Raw genomic sequence first — 20,685 nt, 5'->3', positions numbered from 1 at the left:
TTACAATTTTCATGTATTATCTTCAGAGAACATGATGTGTATGAATTTTGAGCCTTGGAATTTGTAGAAGCTTTGTTTGTGGTTAGTACCTGGCCAATTTTAGGCTTATACACATAAAAGAATTCATATTTACCATTTGTTGTGTGTAAACTATTTCTCTCTCTTAATTAGCCTATTGGCCATATTTTTCAAATTTTCTGTATTTTTACTCATTTACAGATTATCTAAATTTGAAGTAGTTATATTTAAATCTGAAACTAAAATTATTGAATTTTTTGCTTTTCATTAATAGTGTTAGTTGTTGCTTTATGTATTTTGAGGCTACATTGGTGAATATATGGTCCCTGATAGTTATAACCCCTTAAGTTATCATTGTTACTGGTGTATGGTTTCTGTTTCTCTTTTGTTATTTTCCACTTTAAATTTTATTTTTTCCTGGTATTAAAACTGTTATTTGACTTTCTTTTGATTTTTTTTTTCTTTTGGTCTGCTTATCATTTCTCATCTTTATTTCTAGTCTTTTTATATCCTGTGTTTTTTGTGTATCTTTAGTAGTGAAAATATTATAATCTCATATTTTAATATTGTAATTGCCTGATATTGCAATCTATTGTTTGGTTATTTTTATTCCCTTTCAATATTACAATAGACATGATATCAACTACTTCCGAACTCATTTAGTATTTTCTCTTTGTCATCCATTTTATATTCAGTTTCTTCTTTCTGGCTTTCCATTGGAAATATTGAATTTCTTTATTTTGTCTGAAGGTTTTATTACAGTTTGATTCTTCTCGTAGTTACTCCAAATATATGAACACTCTTAGTTGTAATTATTTCTCTTTCTCAATTTCTGTCTTCTCTCTAAAGAAGGCGCATGCACTAGCGTAATGTATAAACATCCCTCAGTTCCCTTCACCTAGAATTTTAGTTCTGAATTATTATAGTCAGTATTGAATTCTACTGATTTTACTAATATTTTCATGCCTTTCCTTGTGTCATCTTTCTGGATTTATGTCATCATCTGGTAAGACTCATTTCTCTGAAGTGTTTTACAGTAGATCTTTGTGTAAGAAACACTCTAAATTTATATCTATGGAGAAGCTCTTTATTTCATACTTGAACTTAAAAATAGTTTCTGGTGTATAAAATTATAGTTTCAGATTGTCTCTTAAACATTTTGCATATTTTTTTGTAGTCCTACCTCAATATGTTGTAAAGAAAATCCGTAAATCAGTTAAAAAAAAAAAAAAGAAAGAAAAGTCTGGTGTCTGATCTGATTCTTGTTCCTTTGTGATCTTATTTTTATTCAGTAAGTTTTAATTTTTTTATTTTGTATTTTTTCCTAAAACCTAACCCCTGGCAACCACTGGTCTTTTTACTGTTTCCATGGTTTTGCCTTTTCCAGAATGTCAAACAGTTGAAATCATCTAGTATAGAGCCTTTTCAGCTTGGCTTCTTTCACTTAGTAAGTAATGTGCGTTTAAAGTTCCTTCATGTCTTGTCATGGCATGATAGCTCCTTTCTTGATGGTGCTACATAATATTTCATTATCGGGGTGGTTCACGTTTTATTTACTCTTTCACCTGTTGAAGGGTATCTTGGTCCTTCCAAGCTTGGGCAATCATCCAAATAGTTATTTCTTTAAAACCTCCCATCCCTATTTCAAATTGCTGTAGCTTTCCATTTCTCTTGAGAATATGTACTATGCTTGGCTTCAATTAGCTTTTGGCCTAATACATTTATGTGGTCCTCTAGTGTAGACGGTTCAAAGCATTACCTTACTTTTATAGCAGGTAACTTATAAAATTTCTTATTATTCACTTAGAACTCATATTTCTCTGGAAGCATCAACTCCCTGGGTTAATAGGATGCCCAACGAGAGAAATTAAATCCTAAACCCCGACTCCGCCTTTACTGCAACGTTTAATGGAGGTAGGGAGATTTGCTGCCGAATGGAGAACATTGGTATTAAACTTAGGCTGAACCGTTGCCCATTTGGCGCCCTCCCAACCAGTTAATCCTGCCCCTCAGTTGGACTCCCGATTCCATCACCCTGAGCCCTGCACTTACCTAAGAGCTCTTTTCCTTGATTGTAATAACCAACGTCCTTAAATAAGCGGGGAGAGGAAAGTAATGTTCTAGCTCGTCTTCGTGCAGCCATTAGCTCCCCACCTCAATCACCTCTAGATGCACCTGCATGCTGCCTCCAGCAGCACAGAGCTGCTGCGAAACTGCTGCATGCTGGCTTTGCAGTGATGGAATGGACAATGACCCTGTCGGTACGATGTTGTAGAGAGAAAAGAGCACAATGCAAAGAGTCTTCCCAACTCACCCTCTTATCGAATATAACCCTTATCTTCTCTAAACCCTTGTTCTCTCCTACATCGAAATCTATCCATCTCTCTTTCCAGGAGTTTCTCAGCTTGGTGGCATTATTTTCTCACACCAATCAAATTCACCTCTCTCCCACGTTTAGTATATTCAGGACTGGATTTGGGAAAGGAGGGAAAAGCCTGTGTTATTGAGATGTCTCGTTGGGAATGGAAAGTCTCCATAACAGTCTTAGATGAGTGATACCTTAGAAATAACAAAAGTCACAGCTCCTAATCATAGTCGTGGGCATCAAGAGTACTACATCTTCGTTCAGGAAAAACAAATCTTTAGATGTTCTGGATGATGGAAATGCTTTAGAAAGTAAACTGCTTCCACAAACTTAGGGAGGTGTGATTGCAGCCAATTTCATGAGAGACCACAGGAGGCGTTGAGAAAATCCCCCCTAAAGTATCACTTTGAAAATATCATCTAAGCAACAATAAGAAGTCCTTTAGGGAGTTCCCGTCGTGGCGCGGTGGTTAACGAATCCGACTAGGAACCATGAGGTTGCGGGTTCGGTCCCTGCCCTTGCTCGGTGGGTTAACTATCCGGCGTTGCCGTGAGCTGTGGTGTAGGTTGCAGACACGGCTCGGATCCCGTGTTGCTGTGGCTCTGGCGTAGGCTGGAGGCTACAGCTCCGATTCGACCCCTAGCCTGGGAACCTCCATATGCTGCGGGAGTGGCCCTAGAAATGGGAAAAAGACAAAAAAAAAAAAAGAAGAAGAAGAAGTCCTTTAACTTTCAACATCATTTAGGACAAACATAAAAGAAGTAGAGGGATGGGAACATGAAGAGGTTACGTTTTGTTCATTTAATAAGCAGGTGTTGTCACACGCCAACACTATATTAGACACTAGGACGACCAATATGGGTAAAATATAGTGAATTTGTAGTTTAATATGAATCTAGAATTAAAATAAATGTGCAGTAATAAAGGGAGGCACAGAGTGCCCTGAGAACAAGCCGAAAAGAGTCTCTAATTCTTGTCATTGAAGTCGTAGAGTGGTTAAAAGGACCCTCTGGAAAGAGCCGTGGACCATGTAAGAGCTCAGGCCACATGGGGACAGTGAGTCACACGATGTGGCCGAAGGCAGGGTTCATGGGGGGTGCGGAAGCACCTCCACGGGAAGTCAGAGGACAAACTTAGATGCCATCATAAGGAAGTCACATGGAACTTCTAGCGCAAGGTACAGGAAGCCTGAATGTTGGTTTAAGATAACCTCTTTCAGATGACCTAAATATGCCAGCTTATTCCAGTGCTGCCACAACTCCGCCTCTTTAAAAGCCTCTGAGAAACTCCTGGACGCGCTGAGCATCTTGAAGAGGTTAGCAAGGTAGCTAGCGTGCTGTCAGCATACGCGCTGGGCTGACAAGCAGAGCCGCGCTTCCTAATCCTGTCTGATTCACCCACTCAGCCAGCTGTGTGGCCATGGACATGTGGTGAAAGACCTCCGGGTCTGTTACTTAAATGCAGGGCTATTTTAGCTCATGTGAAGTTAGGTGAGTCAAAGGAGATCGTCCAGTATGTGTTCAATAAATGCAAACACTTTAAAGAGATAACCTTTGAGTATATTACTTATAGCCTGAAACAATAGTTTAAAATCAAAAGGAGGATTTCCTCCTTAGCTAAAACATGTCTTTTTTTAATTTGAGTACAGTTGATTTATAGTGTTGTGTCAGTTTCTGCTGTACAGTATAGTGACCCAATCGTTTATATCTATATCTGTATCTATCTCTCTATACAGATCTATATATATATAGAGAGAGAGAGAGGTAATTTTTTTTTTCTTTTTTGGTTACGTTTGTGGCATGTAGAAGTTCCTGGGCCAGGGATCAACCCACAACACAATAGTGACCCTGTACGATCCTTAACCAATAGGTCACCAGGGAACTCCTAAATTATATCTTTATTCTCTTTTATAGAGGTGATACACACGCTATTTTCATCTTTTAAACTATATAACAAAGGGGGAATTTTCAGTTCTTACAAGTTGAAGGTTGGAACGAGAATGTCACAGGTCATGGAAAATGGAAGATTTGGAAATTGCAGGTATTATATAAAAGAGTAGCAGAGGCTGCTAGTGATCCTCAGCCTCTCTTGTCTTAGGACGATGCTCTGGCCAGGAGAATATTAGTTGAACTGATGTGTGCTCTTTCAAGCCATCAAACCCTCCGTGCACTTTTCTTATCTTCTTTTTTTAAATTTTATTTTGTTCAAGTATAGTCGATTTACAATGTTGTCTTAGCTTCTGGTGTGCAACAAAGTGATTTAGTTACACATATATAAAAGTATGCATCTGCTAACCCCAAGCCCCAGTCCATCCTTCCTCCCCCTTGGCAACCACAAGTCTGTTCTCTATGTCTGTGAGTCTGTTTCTGTTTCATAGATAGGTTTATTTGTGTCATATTTTAGATTCTACATGGAGCATATTTTCAGGAATGAGTTTGACACATGGGAGACAGACACTCAGCACTAACTCTTGCTGATATAGTGAATCTATATATTTTATTATAAAATACCAAGTTGTTCTAAACAAAAGGGGCAAGGATGTTGCTGCTGGGTTAAAGAGTAACTTACACGACTGTTTCTTAAGTGTTTTCAAAGTAGCAGCACTTTAATTCAATCCCTACAATATTTTCTTTTTCAGAGGGCAGGACGTGAGTGCATCTCCTTTTCGGATAACTGAGGGTCAAAGATAGAGTCAGAAGCTAAATCAAGATCTTCCCCAGGCCCAAATGTAGACCATTGCCTGAGTTCTTTCCTAATGCTTTTTCCTTTGGAAAATCTTAAGCCAAAGGACCTTTTCATAGAAACTTATTAGAATTCTCTTCGTGGTTAGGGGAATCTAGCAATGAAAGCTGTGTTGTCCTGGTTTCCGAAGGCTCTGGGAGAGGAGTTATTCTGTGGACAAAATGCATGCAGCTGTCAGAGGAGTGTGCTGGGGAACAGGCCAACAATTTTACAGTTCAAGACCAGATGTGATTGAACGTGTCGACAAAGTGCAGGATCACAGGGTCAACTGCCGATTTTCCAGATCAATTTTTAAACTGTCTCTGCTGATTAGGGCAATGGAAATATCCATACATTTCATGGGGAAGGGAATGATCAGGGAACAGAAGCTAACATAATTCATCCCAGCTTAGAAAAATTGTCCATGAGGTATTCTGCTTGATTCATCTCTCTCTTTTTTTTTCCCCTTCTGCATATTTGAAAACATTTTGGAGGGGAACTGTGGGAAATCGTCTTCCCCAGAACACTGGCAGACCTTTCTTAATTCCATTAATGGAAGCTTGGTGCCAGGTCAAAATGCTTTGTTAAATATTATCCTAACGGGTGCCTTTATTTCCAGCATTCCATTGGCACGGCGTTTAGAACCTGAGTCTCTGCAAACATGATTAAAGGAAAGGAGTTACTAGTTTTTCCTCTCTTCTGGCTGTTATCTGGGAAGCTCTGAACTCAGAGGAGTTGCCGAGTGGGGGTGTCCTGCATGAAAGAAGATGGGAAGGTAAGTTTCAGCTTCTTTTTTTCCCCCAGCATTATTGCAAAGAGCTCTGGTTCTGGATAGTTTCCCATTCTCATTCTTTTCAAAATGAGGAATCCTGAAAGTCAGCCTATAGTATAAGATTACTCAAATTCCAGTCTTCTTTCCAGAAAATTGACAGGATGTACTTTGCATTGCTAAGTAGGCATAAGCTGTTGCTTCCTCGAAACCTTGAATACACATCGCTGTTTCCGTACCATCCAGTAATCTCACATGGTTTTCATCTCTGTTGTGGGCACCTAGGGGAAAGTGGTACCAAAAAACTGGATTTACTCGTCCTGGAAAGACTGGATGAGACCCAAACTGGCTCCCAGGGAGAAGAATCAAACACATTAAATGTGAATTCCTTCTATTTCTTTTATGAAAGAAGGTTTCCTAGGGGGAACAGGAAGGTCGTAGAATATATAGCTCTTCTGAAGTTCTACTAGGATGCCAGGGGTGCTCTTGCTTAATTATTTCATTCCACTTATAATCAGCACCAGCTTTATTCATTTGGACAGCAGATGCAAAATAACGGTTAGTTTTAACATTTTTTTAAAAAATTACATCTCTTCTTCAGCATCTCAATTTACTGGAGGTATTCTCACTTACGATTTAGTCCTTTATGAGCAAATAGGAATGCGTCTCTAATGCAAATAGCAGTTCTCATCACACATTTGGGTCCTTGTGTCTGTGCCACTGGCCTGAAGGGCCTCAGTTACTGCCCGTGCAAGGCTGGTGTGCAAGGTAAAGAGAGTTCAGGCATCACTTGGCGTTAAGCTCCCATCCTTACCTGGAAAAATACCTCTTCCCAGACAGCCTGACATACCTCCCTTTCGGGGAATGTAAACAATGTTTAGAAAAGGGTTTAACACACACAACACAGTATCCAAAACCATGGGGTTCGCAGTGTACAATATGAAACTGAGAATTTCACCACACCCCAGGTTTGTGCATCTTACTTAATCCAGACTGATACATACACAGCCAGGTATCATCGGATGTGATAAATATCATAGTATTGGGATGAAAGAGGACCCCCAGGGCCAGCCCCTCATCCTGAGGATGTCGGGATTCCTAACACAAGAGGTGCATTTATTTATTTTTATTTATTTATTTTCTTTTTAGGGCTGCAGGTGTGGCAGATGAAGTTCCCAGGCCAGGGGCTGAATCAGAGCCGCAGCTGCCAGTCTACACCACGGCCACCGCAACACGGGATCTGAGCTGCATCTTATACCTACACTGTAACACCCGACCCTTAATCCACCAAACAAGGCTACGGATTGGACGTGCATTCTCACATATACTATGTCAGGCTCTTAACCTTCTGAGCCACAGTGGGAACCCCCGTAAGAGGTGCCTTTGAATGAGTTCCTAGGTGATAACTAGTAGTTTGCCCAGCAGAGAGGGAGAGCATGGTGTATCTGTCCCAGTGATCTTTGCCTTTGTACAGTTCCCCCCATGAAGACCCCCGTGTTCTTTCCCCGTGCCTAATCCCCTCCCATTAAGCATGGGTAGAACTTGTGAGTCGTCTGATTGTACCGTATAGCAAACAGGATTTTGCAGCTGTAATCAAGGTCTCTTATCAGCTGTGTTAGCAAAAGGCCGATTACTAGGATGGGCCGGATTTAATCAAAGGAGCCTTTTTTTTTAAAAATTAAATTTTTTAAAATTTAAAATTTTTGGCCCCATGCATGGTATGCAGAAGTTTCAAGGCTAGGGATCAAACCTGTGTCACAGCTGTAACAGAACTACAGCAGCGACAACATCTGATCCTTAACCCGCTGAGCCACAAGGGAACTCCGTCTTTATTTTTCTTTTTTTAAAAATTGAACTATAGCTGTACAATATTACATATGGTACAGGTATACAATATAGTGATTCACAATTTTTAAAGGTTATATTCCAGTGGTAGTTATTATAAAATATAGGCTCTGTCCCCTGTGTTTTACAATATATCCTTGTAGCGTATATCATGCCTCATAACCTGTACCCCTCACTCTCTTCCCCTTCTATTGCCCCTCCCTCCCGCCCCCTGCTAGTAACCACCTGTTTCTTCCCTTTTCATGTGTGTCTGCTTTTGTCAGTGGTTCTATCCACTAGTTTGTTGTGTTTTTAAGACTCCACCTATAAGTGATATCATGCAGTATTTGTGTTTCTCTGTCTGAAAAGAGACTGGGTCCATTCTGAAGTCAGAGAGTTTGGAGGTGGATGAGGGCCTGTGAAGGGGGCCGTGCGACAGGGATAATAGCAGCAGGACCAGGGGGAGCTGGGCCTCCAGCTACAGGGAAATTAATCCCGCCCACAGCCTGAGGGACCTTGACAGTGGATTTTCCGCAGTGCAGCCTCCAGCTGAGGGTGTCACCCTGGATTCAGCCTCATGAGACATCATGCAAAGAACCTGGCCCTGCGGACTGCGCTTCTGGCCTTCGTGAATTAATGCAGTTGCTGCTTTAACTGCTGAGCCACAAAGGATGGTTTTAAACCCCTACAGCATAGGAAACAAATACCGAAGGGAACCCTACAGAGAGGGAGTAGCTCAGCTGGCCTTGTGGGTGAGAGGACATGTGGAAGAGGGTGGGCTGGCCAGTGAGGCGCCCCATATTGAGGAATGACAGGTAGTGAGATGAGAAAGTCAACTTGGAGCTGCTTTCAGAAAGGCCTGTCTGTGCTGAGAAGCGTGAAGCAGGGGCATGAGCAGGTGGCCAATGAAATCTAGGTGCAGAAAGGTACGCGGTAGAGGCATGCAAAGAAATGGAGGGAGGTAGTCCCCCAAACAGCGAGACTGATGAGGAAATTATTGTAATAGTCAACCTGATGTTTTGGCCCATTTGCTTTCACATTTATGTTCAATATGATAGAATCGTGGACTTTCCAGCTGGATGAAACCTCAAGGAATCATCGGCTGATATGAAAACCTCACTACACACAGAGAAAACATCCAGTTGCTCAAATGAAAATAAGTCAGTCTAGGGAGTTCCCTGGTGGTGCAGTGGATTGAGGATCAGGCGTGGTCATTGCTGTGATGCAGGTTCAGTCCTTGGCCCAGGAACTTCCACAAGCCGCAGGCATGGCCAAAAAGAAAAAATATAAATAAATGAAATGCATAATTTAAAAAAAAAAAAGAAGGGAGTATAAGCAAAATTGCATGAGCTCTAATGTTTGTCGACTTCTTCTTGTGTGTGTATCTAAGTTCTGTGTTCACAGCAGAGTCATCTGGTTGATTCATGGCACTAGTTTAAGGTAAGGAGCTAAGTGTGCTCCAAGGTTGAGATGGCTCATTCATTTGCCTAGGCTCCTGCCTTCAGACAAGCAAGACCTTGTTATCCCCATGAAGTCACAGAGATGCAAGAGGCCACATAACCTCTTCCAGGTAATCAGCAGGGGAGGGGCAGACTGGACTTCCATTCTTCAGACCCCTCTTTTTTCCATTATTCCATTGATGGCAAGCCCGGCAGATGATAGCGCTGGAGAAGCTGAGAGACACGTGAGCCTCAGGAGCAAGGTCACGGTAGAAATTATGTGGACTGGGGATCCCCAGATGGGTCTGGGAATGACGTCGGCCACAATAAGCATTCTGTGCCGAAGTCTTTCTTACCCTGATTCAAGTGTTTAGAGTCTACTGTGCGATTTTATCAAATAAGAAAACAGCTCCCTTTTTCAAGTGGAATGGTGCGCCAGCTTTGATTCAGTCCCAGTAGTCTTACAAAGCGGACTTAGGTTCACACTTAAAGGACCATGTCCCGTTGTTTTCATTAGCCCAGCGTTAAGATGTAATTGTGTCTAGAGCCTTGGTAGGGCTGATGCACCTGCTGTTATTGTCCCGAGAAACCCAGATGTTGTGTATTAATATCATGGTGACCATTACAGGTGTGATTGCTTGTAGCAGTTTTTCTCTCTTGGAGCTAATCTTTTAAAAAAAGAGAGAGAAAGAGAAAGAAAGAAAGAGAGAGAGAGAGAGAAAGGAAGGAAGAGAGGAAAGAGAGAGAAAGAAAGGAAAGAAAGAGAGAGAGAGGGAGGGAGGGAGGGGAGGAGGAAAAGAGAAGGAGAGAAGGCAAGGAAAGAAAACCAAAACAAAAACAAGCTGCTTCATTATTTTAGGTACTTCCCTAGAGGGACCGTTTGCCTCAGCCCTCAGGTGCCATCCGAAAGGCTGCGTGCGGGTTGGAACTGAGCAGGGCAGCCCGTCCACAGGGCTTCTTGCTGGCTTCCCTTGGAGTCGCCGGCAACACGGTGCAGAGCAGGGAGGGATGGTCTCCACGTGGGAGGCAGTGATAGGGATCAGCATCCTTAAACTCTAGCCAAACTGTGTTCACCTCTGAAAATAATACATCTCAGGTTTCTATTTGTATTGAAATCTTTCGAGGATTCCAGAGAAACAGCCCAGCCTCAGTGCTTCTGTTCCATGAGGAATTGAGCATCTTTGCCCTGGAAGGACCCTGCATCCTGTGCGCAGCCCGTGGTGGCTGAAGGAGCACAAGAAAGGGTGAAGGGTGACACATCAGGCCCAGGCGCCGGTCGGTGGCCATTTCAACCGGGGGGGGGGAGAATTATTTTCCTCTGTGTTCCGCTTCTCCACCTGCCTTTCTCTTTCCTTCTCTGTTCGGACGTGAGCTAGAGCCCACTCCCCGCAGGCCTGCGATGCAGGTGTAGGGGTACCACAGACACCCCCTCTAGCTGTGTCCCATTTTCCGGAGGCACTAAGAGCCAATCAGCGTTGCTGGGTTTTCCCAGGTGAGGCTAAAGAATGTCTCACAGAAGCTCCAGAAACTTTAGAAAGGCTTCTCTTTGGTTCGGCGTGCTCTTCCTGGGGGTGGCTTACAGGCTTTATAAAAGGAATCCACATCTTGGAGCAGATTCCAACATGAGGCAAAACAGTCAGCTCCAATCCAGCCTGACCCTAACACAGCGTTACATCATCGTGAACTTGGGAATTGGCTGTTTACATGTTTAGGCTTAATCATATTTTAACCCCAACCCATTGGCCACACACAGGAAAAGCTCCCAGTTGCCTCCTTGCAAGCGTGGTTTGCAGGAAGGGCTGGCTCTGCCTTTGAGCCCCTGTGCCTCGGCGGTGATGACTGGCTCTCCCTGGCCGGCTCTGACCTTAGCACTGGGCTAGGTTCTGCCAAGATCCCACAAAGCTGTGGTCCCACCGGCTTTGTGCTGAGATGCTGTAAGCTCACCACTGGCATTGCACAGAAAGAACCACACCCAGGAAGGAGCAGGTCCAGAGTTTCTTCCCATCCAGAGGGGAGACGAGGCATCAGAAACCCTCAGATAGAAGAGGGCGGGGCGGGGGGGGGGGGGGGGAGGCAGGGGAACCTCGGCCCAAGGGGCCAATGCTCGGTTTACCCTTTAATGTCTCACGTTGCGGCATCTGTCGGAAGCCTTATCCACTCCCCCCTGCTTCCACCCTCTGCTTGCTGTTGTGTAGTTCTATGACTTCCTGTGTCACTGTGTCATTGGGCTTTCATGGCTTTTTCCTCCACTGGACTTTAAGCATCTTGAGGGCAGTGAGTAGACTGCTTTATCCAATCAAGAACTATTTATTGAGCTCCTACTATACATAGAAGATACTTTTACAGACAGTGGAGACAAGGCAAAGTGAATAAGGTAGTGAACAAGGCAAAGAAGACCCATGCCCTGGGGAAACTTAACTTCTGGAGAGAGGGAGACAAGCTTACAGACGTGCTTCTCAATATTTGTGTCTGTGTTCCCAGATCCCAACACTGTGTTTAGCATGTAATCAATGTGAAAAAGTATATCTAAATATCTTTTGAATAAGTGAAAGGACCTGTTACCTCAAGATGTGTGAAGAATGAGCTGCCTTTGCAAGGTGGATTAAGAGCTTCCTTTTTTTTTTCCAGAATACTCTTAGGAAGCACTGTGGTCTTTACACCTATATGCTGAGTATTGAAGGACCCACTGCGGCTCCCGTTTTGCTCACCCTGCCCAATAGGCATATCAGAGAGGGCAGTGCAGACCCCGTGGACAGGTTATTTTCAGTGACACAAATGGTGCCGTGGATGGCATGGGAATGACAAAGAGCCCGGCAAATGTCACAGCAGGCACTGTTCCATGTTGCTGGGTTTACTCGCATTCTAGATCTGGGCTCCCGACGGAATGTTCCCAACCCATCTAGTGGAATTTGAGGTTTGGCATACCAGCTCTCGGAATCCCTGTGCCATCATCTCCTGATGTAATGGGTGTCTGCGTCCTGCCAGCATCCTCTCCTTTTAGAATCTACCCCTTGCTTCCGTGGATGGGGTCCAGATGGGACTCTTAATACCATATGACTCTCTTGTCACAGAGTTGGTTGGGGGGGAGGGGACTGACTCAAGAGGGGAAACAAGGAATCTTTTTAGAGAATCATATGGTTTCTGGAGGAGTCAGAGTATTTTTTTTCTCTGGCTCATGATTTGTAGAGAGATGTAAACATTGAACAAGCAGAATTTATACTGCAATCCAATGAAATTATTTTTTGTTTTCCACTAGCCTTTTCAAATTCTATCTGACCTAGATAAAAGTTCCTGTAAGCCAATTTTCTGAGTTTACTTAGATCCTCAAGTCACTTTAAGTCACAAGTATAGTCCACTTCAGAAATTACAATGTCACATCCAAGATATTAATGCAACCTTTGAACTTGATTGACATCAAAGAGTTTCCCATCCCCTGACTTAGGACTGCTTCAGGCTGGGAGGCAGCTGGGAAGCCTCCACATCCTAACTGGTTTCTGATCCCTTTGGAATCAGAGTTATGGGTGGAGACAGAGGAATGTTAAGGAGGGAGGGAGGGAGATTCACACTTAAAGTGCCCCTCTCCGAAGCTGGCTTCATGCGCTCTGGATGGCAACCTCTAAAACCATCCCTGCCTCTTGCTAGTGCTTTCATGGGCTCTTTGGATGTTCCCATTACTGGAAACCTACTTCCTGCAGCTCCCCTGACCCACTAGAATGGATTTCCTGTGAGTTCTTCTGCAGCCCCGGAGAACATACAGTTGGCTTCCAGTTTCATGTTCCTAAGATGCCCTCCAGCCCATCCTGGCTCTTCTCCCATCAGGCCAACCTCTCGTCTTTCAGAAACACACATCTCTTTCTCTCAGCAAACCTTGAGCTGTGGGCTGATCCCAAAACAGCTCCTCCATCCTGTGTTCGTGGTTAGCTGTGACTCAGATGTCACCGCTCTACATGCCCCAACTCAGAGTGGTCCCATAGGTGGGTCTTCCGTAGGCTCGACGCTCAAGAGGTAGCACACATGAGGCACTCGGGGCAGAGAGAGGGCTTCGGAGAGGAGTTCTCACCCGAAAAATCTCTTTTTTTAACAAATCCTTCCTCTCTCTCCTTTCAGATCCCCACCCCCATGTACTGCCACCCTTTTCAAACTCTTCCTTCTGTCAGGAGAACCCAGGAGCACTGGAACTAGCCCTTCCACCTTTGCCTTGCAAATACAGCACAGGATGAGCTGGCTCTGGAATTTCACCTTTATTTTACCTTCGTGACTCCCTGGAAACATCAGTTTAAACACTCTCCAGATGAGGCATGGCCTCGAGATACCGGGGCCCCTCTGGAGAGAACCTGTCTGGGAAGGCAGAGGCCAAACAGCTCAGAGATAGAGGGGAAACTTGATGACACTTTCCGGAGAGGGAGCCAGACTTGGCACCAGTGCTGCCTCTGTGACCGCCCATAGAATCACCCTTGTTAGCCTCTGCCGGTTTGCATTTGGTTTCTGTTTACTGGAAAGTCTCCTTCCTAAGACCTCAATCCCCTTTCCGGTAACCAACGAGCCAGGCAGACGTGCCCATCCATTCCTGGAAGTTATCCCAGGCTTCCCTCTTCCCTCTCCGTCCCGCCAGGGTTTCTTCTCAGGGAGTACTTCTCCCATCCCCTGCCCTGCCCTCAGACCCTCATGTACTAGAAAGACGACATTCTCCTTGACACGCTTGCACAGAGTGGGTGCACACACGCCTGCAAAGAGTGAAACAGGTGCCCGCCAGGTGGCCGCGTGATAGGAACAGGCAGCACTTATCTCAGCGGCAGCAGGTCCTTCCATGTAGAGTTAATGGGCTGCTTGAGGGATGAAAGTTGAGGCCACGGACTCTTGTCTGGGAGAAGAGCATTAAGACAGGAGGAACCATATTATTTTTCATTAAAAATGGGGAAGGAGTTCCTATCGTGGCTCAGTGGTTAACGAATCTAACTGGCATCCATGAGGACGCAGGTTTGATTCCCGGCCTTGCTCAGTGGGATAAGGATCAGCATCACTGTTAGATGTGGTGTAGGTGGCAGATGCAGCTCGGATCCTGCGTTGCTGTGGCTGTGGTGTAGGACGGCAGCTACAGCTCCAATTGGACCCCTAGCCTGGGAACCTCCATGTGCCACAAATGTGGCCCTAAAAAAAAAAAAAAAAAAAAAGAAAAGAAAAGAAAAAAAATGGGGCTGGAGAAGTTCCTGTGTGGCTCAGCAGGTTAAGTATCCAGCATTGTTACTGCAGTGGCTTGGGTTTGATCCCTGGCCTGGGAACTTCTGAGTGCCATCAAAAAATAAAAATTAAAGCAACAACAACAAGACAAAAAAATAATAATAATAAAATTAAAAATAAAATAAAATAAAACAAAATAGAAGGAGTTCCCGTCGTGGCGCAGTGGTTAACGAATCCGACTAGGAACCATGAGGTTGCGGGTTTGGTCCCTGCACTTGCTCAGTGGGTTAACGATCCGGCGTTGCCGTGAGCTGTGGTGCAGGTTGCAGACGCGGCTCGGATCCCGCGTTGCTGTGGCTCTGGCGTAGGCCGGTGGCTACAGCTCCGATTGGACCCCTAGCCTGGGAACCTCCATATGCCGCGGGAGCGGCCCAAAGAAATAGCAACAACAACAACAAGACAAAAAAATAAAAAATAAAATAATAAAAAAAATAAAATAAAAAAATTAAAAAAATAAAAATTAAAAAATGAATGAGCGTTTTTAAAAATGGAGCAGGAATCTACAAGTTGGCTGCTGAGGAAAGTGACTAAAAGAGAGAGAACGCCCCAAAGCCCTGGGAGGTGTACTGGGGTGGGTGCGGACTCTCCGCAGAGTGGACGACGGGAATTTAAGCCGTCTTCTTCGTCAGCGCAAAAGCGGCCGCTGATGTTGGAAGAGGAGATGAGGCAGGCAGCAGCCACTGAGGCTCTGTCCTTTTCCAGTGTTCACAGCGTCTGCCTCTCAGGGCCCCATTCAAGTGTCGTTTCCTCCATCAACTCACGCCCGCCCGGGGTTCAGCCCGAGAAGGAATCCTGTGGTGGCATCCTGCAAGGTTCCACGCACAGGAGCCCTTGTGGGACATTGCAGGTGGCCTGATGCAGTAAGTGCGACATTCCGCTCTGCATCACTCTAAATTAAAAATACAATTTTATGAAAAGAACCTTTCGCCAAGGATGGGTTGGTTTATAAAGTGCCATCGTGGCCCATCCTCCTTGAATGGAGCGTGGATTCCTTTTATTATTTCCTGCAAAGGGAAACCTGAACTTTCCCCAGGCCCAAGGGGGCATGACAATCCCTCCCATCTGAGCGTGCTACTAGCCTATATTAATATCTGAAAGATGACCGGACATTCCGAGAGCCCCTCCCATTGATGTCAAAATAAAAATACAAAGTTGCTCTTTTTTTTTTTTTTTTTTCTCTTTCAGGAAAGAACTCCCCATTTCACCTTCCTAAGCAGTGGAGGAAGGGGATCAGAAACAGCAAGTGCTGATGAAAACTCCACTTCCAAATACATTCCATGGCTTATTTGTGGAGGGAAATGCTTTTTACCTTTTGAACTTTCAGATACCTGGCAACAGCAAATGGGTAAGCCTCTTTTTTTATTTTTTTCCTTTTTAATTAAACAGGAAAAAATACCACACCCTGGCTTGGCTGGTAACCCAGGGCAGGGGTTGGGTGGCTCTTCCTGAAGACTCGCTCTGCACACATGTGTGGCTGGAGGCGACGGTAATGGCGACGGTCTTGGTATCTTCCTAGAAACCACAGCCGCTGGGGTTTCTGGAAGGGGGTGGTGGTGACGAGAAGTGTAACGGTTCGTTTCTCTGTGTACCATAACCTTGCACCTTCTTGCCTATAAATCAGAACCATTTGAAAATTCACCACATCCTTTTTCTGTCCGGGCCTGTGAAACTGCTTCCTTTAATCCAGCAGATAGATGCCTGTGGTTTCAGAGCCCTGGGATGTTCCGTTCCATGTGCCACATGCGTGTGGTTAGTTAATGACCTGGGTGTCTGCTGAGGTTTGCGACCACGGATTGTTGCAAAGCTCTACCTGACTTCTTTCTTCTGCTGGAGAAGGTGAGAACATTCTTAGTGTATTAGTCATTCGGGGTTGGTTTTTTTTTCTTTTTTTTTTTAAATACACAGGAAATGTTTCTCTCCAAGAGCACATAGTTTGGCCAATCGCAGTTTCCTAGGTTCAGAGCAATTTTACCACCTATCAGGAGTTTTCCAAGATAAAGTTTGTAGTAGCACAGTGTTCACAGTGGAAATGTCACCAAGTTGCCTAAACTCAAGGCATGCTTTGGCGTTTCGGTCACTCTGCAAATATTTATTGAGCAGAGTTCATTGGGGTCAATAGGATGAACTGCAGGGTTGTTTTTCCTCATCCCTAGAACTTACCCACGACCCACAGAAAGTCACACAGGCACTATTTTGTTGCTAAAAGAGGAATCTGACTATTGAATGTGGACTGAAGTACAGGCTGTATCACTCTTCTTATATTTAAGGGTAGATGGTTGGATGGCAGCAAATTTGGACCCAAGAGCCAGGTGGCTGCCGTTTGGTGCTGAAATTTACCCGTTGGCACTGAAACGTTCCACTGCACACGCCAGGCTCCCAGTGTTAATGAGTTCACAAACAAGACCACGTCCAGTCTTTCTAATTCGTCATCTGTCACTTGGAACCTGACTGTGGAGCCTATCACACAGGAAATTCACATCTGAGTCTATCTTCATAATCAAAAATGTCGATTAGAGAGCAGAGAGTAGAGGAAAGAACTGTCACAATTGACACAAAGCCTGTCAACTTGTTCCTGGGTGAAAATGGGTTAGTTCTCGGTGATGATGCTCATGTATCAAGCTGGCTGTGCTAGGGTACCCGGTTATTCAAGGAGGTCTCTTCTCCGTACTGCCGGGAAGGGATGCAGTAGATGTAATTAACATCTGCAATCCGTGGACTTTATGTGGAGGAGATCGTAGACCATCGGAGCGGGGCTCATCTAGTCCATCGAAAGGCACTAGGAACAGGCTCGGGATTTCCCTCTGGAAGAAGAAATACCACCTGTGAGACAGAGCATCAGTTCCTGCCCTTGGGCTTCTACCCTGCCCATCCCGCCGTGTGCCGTACAGATTTGACGCTGGTCTAGACAACGCTACAACCATAAAATCCATTCATTTCCTTGCACATTGTCTCTCTTGCACATGTGCACGATAGATAGAGAGATAGATAGATATTAATGTTAACATATTATGTAACATATAATTAATATCAATTATTAGTACATAGATATATATTACTATATTTTCTACCGGTCATTACCCTCATTGATAGCAATCCATCACTTCATCATTGACCTAGACATAATAAACAGCCAGCTTGATTTTTTTTTTTTCCTGAATCAAGTATCAGAAGAGAGTATGTAAGATTAGCAGTGGCTTTCAGGCATGTCTGCAGCACAACTATGTGTACTTTTCAGTCTGTTCACAGCAGAGGAGTGAGAGCTCTCTTACTAAGACCTAAGTGAGATCCCCTCACTCCGCTATTTAAAACTCTCTGTGATTTCCTCTTCTTCTCACAGTCAGTGTCAAGGTTTGCATGTCCGCCTACAGGGCTCCATGAGCTCGGGTCCCAGCTTCCTTGGACCACCTCGTCTCTCCTCTCCCTCTTGGTCTGTGTTCCAGCCACACTGGTTTTCCTGTTCCTTAAGGAGGCCGGGCACCCTCCATATTCAGGGCCAAGGCTCCATTCCCTATTCGTGATTTTCATTCTTCATCACACTCTGCCTACTTATCATGATCCCTATTTACTGCTGTGTTCAAAATCTCTCTCCTCCCGAGTGTAAAGTCCCATGAGAGCAGGGGCTTTTTCTGTTTTGTTCACTGGCTATATGTATCCCCGGGACAGGCACAAATTAGGCACATCTCCTGATATTTGTGGAATGAATGATGGTTGGATGAGTTTAATTCAGTGGTGACATCAACCGAATATGTGAGTGGATGTTATTTAGATAAAACAATCTATTTACTGAATTTTAATTTTCTGCCAGGTGTTTTCCCCAGGCAGAGATACTGTTTCAAAGGGCACTGACCTCTGGTCAGATTTTTTTCAGTCTTCTTCCTCCAGAATATTTCTGCAGCCGTGGCCATCTTGGTTACCTCTTCTGTGTTGAGAAGGTCACTTCTCTTAACTCACGTGATGCTGCACTTTGCAGCCAGTAAGATCTAGCTCTAGAGTTGCCCCTCCTATGAATTCCTCCCCGATTCTCCCAGCATCTCTTGAACGCCTCATAGCACGCGTCACCTCTGCTCTTCACACGATACGTAGCATCAGCGGTCCTCTTCTCAACTACACATCTATATGCCAGTGGATTCCAGGGCATAGAAACCGTGCCCTACATATGCCTAACTCCCTGTGGCAGCTAGCATGGTGGCACACAATGGCAGTTTTCCACTGCCCATCTGTGGGAGAAATAAGCAGCTTACTTAGTCATATGTCTGGCCAGTGAAATAAAGGAATCAGAGGAAAAGGAACCAAGATACTGAGAAAAAAACTGAGAGACAGAGAGAGGAGAGCCAAGGCAAGTGTGTTCTTCACACCATGACCAGCTCAGCCTCAGCTTCATGGCACCCTAGGTTATCACACCGTGCCCCAAGGTGAGGGCCCAGCAAGGAATGAAATCCAGGGCTTGTTGGGTGGATGAAGGGTCCCTCTGACTAGATGGCCTCCTTTCATCTCTGTGCTGGTATAAGCGGGAAGAAACAGGAGAAGGAAAGCCAAATTTGCTTTTGTTTCTCGTATCCATCCTTACTTTTCACCATTTACCACCATTTAGTATATATTTACCAGTGTATCGACTCTCTTTCCAACTGGAATATAAGGTCTATGGCAATAGGGGCTTAGTCTTTGTTCACCATGAATCCCTCATTGCCTAACCTAATGTCTCGTACACATAAGTGCTCCTAAGTACTTGTCGAATGAATGAAATAGCTTCATTATTTCACGAATCACTACCATTTTAAATCCACTAACAAACTACATAGCCTACCCATTCCTCATACTTTCCATATGAGGAATAAAGTGGCATCAGTTTCTATCTTGTCATGTTTGTTCCTTTTCTCAAACGAAGCCAATATTTTCCTTCCACAAGTCTGGTTGGGCAGTTGCTTTATTCAGTCACAACTCTCTTCTCTCATCATACAACTGCACCCCTTAGACACTTCACTTGGCAGGACCGTGAATCAGGACCATACTGGCCTCCACACATGCAGACGCAGATGTCATGTCCTGCACATTTCCAGCCCTTGACCAAAGCGACCCAATATTCTTAGAGAAATTCTTAATTTTTTAAAAAATGTTTAAAATGCAATTAACAAAAAGAACTTTAAGCCAAGTTCTGGAGGTGGATGGTGGCAATTGCAACAAGCATGTGCATGTATTAAATGTTATTGAACTGTTCACTTAAAAATAGTTAAAATGGTTGATTTTATGTTGTGTGTAGTTTACTGCAATTAAGAAGTACATTTTTAAAAAGTGATGCCTGCTCCCACGTTGACCAGCTGGAAAGTCAGTCAGTAAGACTCACTCCTCAAGGTGAACAAGAAGCAAATCTGCCTTTGCTTCCTTTTCTCTGTGCTGGAGTTCACGCTCCTTTCTCCATCTTGACCCCAACCTGAGATATAGACACAGTCTTAAAGGAATGATTGAATTTTTGAAAGCAACTCTCTGTGTTTCTACAATTAGAGTTCCCATGTTGCATATGTTTATTTTCCAAATACTCTTAAAGAAAGAGCACTGCTTCATATCACATTCATGGTCAGGAAAATTAGTGTATAGTAGACTGTGGAACAGCCCATAATTTTACACTGAATGCCATCATCTGAGGGAATCTTCCACCATTATTTATTAGTTCCTACGTTTGTTGCTTTTTCAAAGCTTAGAAATACGGGTGAAATTTAAAACAGCTTAATTAAACTTCAGATATGTGGTTCTGATAAGCCTGGCATGGAGCCACGGCATTCCAAGATTCTCAAATAGCATAATCTAATTAATTTTTTTTCTAGAACACAGAGGTCATAAACACACAGTAATCTGAACACTCAGTGTCCTGCCAGCTGGCATCTTCTCATTTCCAGTTTCCCTGCACTGTAATTTTGCTCCCATTTGTGAGAAACTGTGGATTTCTCCACCTTGATAGATTGTATTAAGTTACATGCTATTCAGTTGAGGGTTTTTTTTAATGAACTAATTACATGTTAGTTAATAATAGCACATTGCATCCACAGTCAACTGTTGAATATCCCTTTTAAAGAAACTACTTCAATCTTGAGGTAGGAATGTCTGGGAGCGGAATTGACCTGTGAAAACAATTTAATCACCCTGCAGTGAGTTACTGTGTGATAACTAAATGTGTATGTATTGGATATCAGTGTTATTAGAAATAACAGCCTCAACAACAAAAAACCACACTTATGAAACATGAAATTTAATTTTTCCTACTAAAATAATGGTTTTCACCACTGTGGTCCATGCTTGATTTTATCAGTGAAGAGTAA

At 43.9% G+C, this 20,685-nt stretch overlaps 1 long non-coding RNA gene across 8 annotated transcripts in view; it reads left to right on the top strand.

The window, feature by feature from the left end:
• Positions 1 to 20,685, top strand: part of LOC125112663 (uncharacterized) — a 413,145-nt gene that overhangs the window by 335,068 nt on the left and 57,392 nt on the right. For 7 of the 8 annotated variants that reach the window (XR_007131218.1, XR_007131217.1, XR_007131212.1 and 4 more), the window contains 2 exons: positions 5,724 to 5,879; positions 15,560 to 15,719. This is a non-coding gene — a long non-coding RNA (uncharacterized LOC125112663). Of the gene's footprint in view, positions 1 to 5,723; positions 5,880 to 15,559; positions 15,720 to 16,061; positions 16,211 to 20,685 lie in introns of all 8 variants that reach the window. The other variant, XR_007131216.1, reaches the window with a different exon arrangement.

Source organism: Phacochoerus africanus, chromosome 12 (assembly GCF_016906955.1).
Source record: "Phacochoerus africanus isolate WHEZ1 chromosome 12, ROS_Pafr_v1, whole genome shotgun sequence".
NCBI lineage: Eukaryota > Metazoa > Chordata > Mammalia > Artiodactyla > Suidae > Phacochoerus > Phacochoerus africanus.
Note: the sequence above shows the minus strand (reverse complement) of the source record. Positions and strands in the feature narration are given on the sequence as shown.